This window comes from Theropithecus gelada, chromosome 19, assembly GCF_003255815.1.
Source record: "Theropithecus gelada isolate Dixy chromosome 19, Tgel_1.0, whole genome shotgun sequence".
In the NCBI taxonomy this organism is placed as follows: domain Eukaryota; kingdom Metazoa; phylum Chordata; class Mammalia; order Primates; family Cercopithecidae; genus Theropithecus; species Theropithecus gelada.
Genome location: NC_037687.1, coordinates 14154811 through 14157923, shown reverse-complemented (window position 1 = coordinate 14157923; position 3113 = coordinate 14154811). Strand labels below are relative to the sequence as shown.

General features: G+C 58.8%; 1 protein-coding gene across 1 annotated transcript in view; it reads left to right on the top strand.

Moving 5' to 3' along the window:
* Positions 1–501: 501 nt before the first annotated feature.
* Positions 502–3113, top strand: part of GIPC1 (GIPC PDZ domain containing family member 1) — a 17820-nt gene continuing 15208 nt past the window's right edge. The window contains exon 1 of the mRNA XM_025367319.1: positions 502–534. The gene's annotated coding sequence lies outside the window, so the exon portion shown is untranslated. The remainder of the gene's footprint in view (positions 535–3113) is intronic.

Sequence of the window (3113 nt, the reverse complement as noted above, 5' to 3'; positions counted from 1 at the left end):
TCCGCTTTCCTGGACGTCGGAAGTTCGAATCCTTTCCACGAAACCTGGCCTAGGTCACCTGACTCCCCCGCCCCTCACCACCCAGGGCACCCCAGACGGGCACTCAGCCGACAGCACGTGGTTCAGGGGCCCCAGCTTCCTTTCCATTGGCCGCTCGGCTCCTTCCTCCTTCGCGATTGGCCGGGGCCCAGCTGCAGCTCCCCCCCCTCCTCATCCCTCCGTTGGTACAGCCCGCCGCGGCTTAGGCGGGGCGGGACGGTCCACTGCTTCGCGGCGCGGGGGGGAGTCGGGAAGAGCCGGGCGAGGCGGAGGGATCCCTCTGGAATGTTTCCGTCGGGTCCACCCGAAGCGGACGACGCGGATTGGCCGCAAGCACCGGGAGGCAGCCGCTGATTGGCCGGCCGCGGGTGTCGGCCCCGCCCCCCCAGGCGCCGCTGCGGGAGAGGCCCGGGCTGGAGTTTGCGGAGGGCCGAGCCGGGTGCGCACGGGGAGGCGGGGGAGGCGGTGGTGGCGGCGGCGGCGGCGGCGGCGCAGGTGAGTGACCTCGGCGGGAAGGATGTGTCTGCTCCGGGCCCCCGGGGGTCGCGGACCTGCGAGGATCCGGTCGATCGTGCAGGGTGGGGTCGGCCCCGTGGACGCGACTGGAGGTCTAGGCTGCGCGCGGGGATGCCGGAGGCCCCTTTCCGGGGAGAGCGGGGGGGGGGGGGGGGGGGGGCAGCTCCCTTCCTGCTGGGGGGCAGGGGACAAGCGCCTCCCAACGCTGGGCTGGGGTCTCTGGGCTTGCCCCTCCCCCCGTCCCCCCTCTGGACGGTCCCCATCCCAGCGTGGACAGGCGCGGGGTCGGTGTTTCTGACCCTTTCCTGGGCACTTCCCCTCAGCTAACAGGGTCTGAACCCTCCAGGGTCTCGAGCGGGGACGCAGTGAGAACCAGGGTCTGGATAACAAGCATGAAAACCTCCACTCCAGCTAGCATTTATTGGAGGGCTTCCGTGTCAGGTATTTACCATGCGGATCATTGACTCTAAACACCTCAATGGGAGGTGCTGTGCCTTGTAAAAAAGGTGAGGCAGCCGACCCAGAGAGGTGGAGTGACTTGCCCAAGGTCACACAGCTAGTAATAACTGGCACATCTGGCGCTGGAACTCATGCCCCAGGGTCCAGAACTGGAGTCACAGCCTCTAGACTGGATACCAGTAACTCATGGCTCAATGGTTGCTGAGTAGCTTCGGCCCCCTACCCCTCCCACCCCTACCCCGTACTCATCATAAGGGCCACACCTGCTGGTCTTTTGCTTTACCAGCCACTCAAACAGGAAGCTGCCCTCCTGTCCCTTCTCCCCTGAGCTGGAGAGGGCAGGTCTGACTACCTGAGTCCAGAGAAGAGAGTGACGTCTGCAGGGGGCCAGGATGCTGGGGTCCTGGGCCCCCTGGGTCCCCCCTGGCAACCTGGGCCGAGGTTGGGAAGTAGGCGTTCTCCCCGGAAACACCCAGGAGCCGGTTTTTCAAGAGTGAATCAGAGGCCTCTCTCCCTCCTTCTCTCCAAAGCAATACTGTGCTGGAAGGGGGAGCCTGGGCGTGGTTTTCCCCTTCCCCTAACTTGTGTGTGCTCCCAGGAACCCGGTTCCCCTCCTCCTGCTGGCCACACTGTGTTTCTGTGTGGCGGTGGGGTTGCTCAGTTTCAGGCCCTTGCCAGGATGAGGGGGTGAGGATGCCGAAATTCCAGCCCATACACTGTATATCCGGGCTGAAGTCTCTTCTTCATCTCTGTGTTCAGGTGTGAGGGGAGCCAGGGAAAGCGGGGAGGCCAGTGCAGTTAGCAGCTCCACAGCAGGCACGTTTGGGGGGCTGCTTCGAGGACGGAGGGGCACAGAGAGCAATCAGAATGAGGACCTGAGGCACATTCATTCATTCACTTAGTCTACAAATATCTCGTGAGCACCTACTATGTGCGTGTGCTAGGCACTGTTCTTGGCACGGAAAATACAATAGTGAACAAAGCAAAATTTCTGCTTTTGAGGAGCTGGCACTCTGAAGGGAAGCAGCCAACACACAAGTTAGCAAGTAAATAAAGAAGATAATTTCAGATGGCATTAAGTGCTATGAATAAAATACGAGCAGGTGGCACTGTAGAGAGTAGTTGTGGGCAGGAGGTGCCAGCCCCACAGAGATCAGACAAGGAGGCCGGGCGCGGTGGCTCATGCATGTAATCCCAGCACTTTGGGAGGCCGAGGCGGGTGGATTGCCTGAGGTCAGGTGTTTGAGACCAGCCTGGCCAACATGGGGAAACCCTGTCTCTACTAAAAATAGAAAAATTGGCCGGGCGTGGTGGCTCACGCCTGTAATCCCAGCACTCTGGGAGGCTGAGACAGGTGGGTCAAGAGGTTAGGAGTTCGAGACCAGCCTGATCAACATGGTGAAACCCCCTCTCTACTAAAAATATGAAAATTAGCTAGGTGTGGTGGCGTGTGCCTGTAAGCCCAGCTACTCAGGATGCTGAGGCAGGAGAATCGCTTGAACCTGGGAGGCTGAGGTTGCAGTGAGCTGAGATCGTGCCACTGCACTCCAGCCTGGACTACAGAGTGAGACTCCATCTTAAATAAAAATAGGCTGGGCGTGGTGGCTCGTGCCTATAATCCCAGCACTTTGGGAGGCCGAGGCAGGTGGATCACCTGAGCTCAGGAGTTCAAGACCAGTCTGACCAACATGGAGAAACCCTGTCTCTACTAAAAATACAAAATTAGCCAGGTGTGGTGGCACATGCCTGTAATCCCAGCTACACAGGAGGCTGAGGCAGGAAAATCGCTTGAACCTGGTAGGTGGAGGTTCAACCTGGTAGGTGGTGAGCCAACATCGCGCCATTGCACTCCAGCCTGGGCAACAAGAATGAAACTCCGTCTCAAAAATAAATAAATAAATAAATAAATAAATAAATAAATAAATAATAAAAATACAAATACAAAAATTAGCGAGACGTGGTGGTGCGTGCCTGTAATCCCAGCTACTTGGGAGGCTAGGGCAGGAGAATCGTTTGAACCCAGGAGGTGGAGGTTGCAATGAGCTGAGATCATGCCACTGCGCTCCAACCTGGGTGACAGAGCGAGACTCCATCTCAAA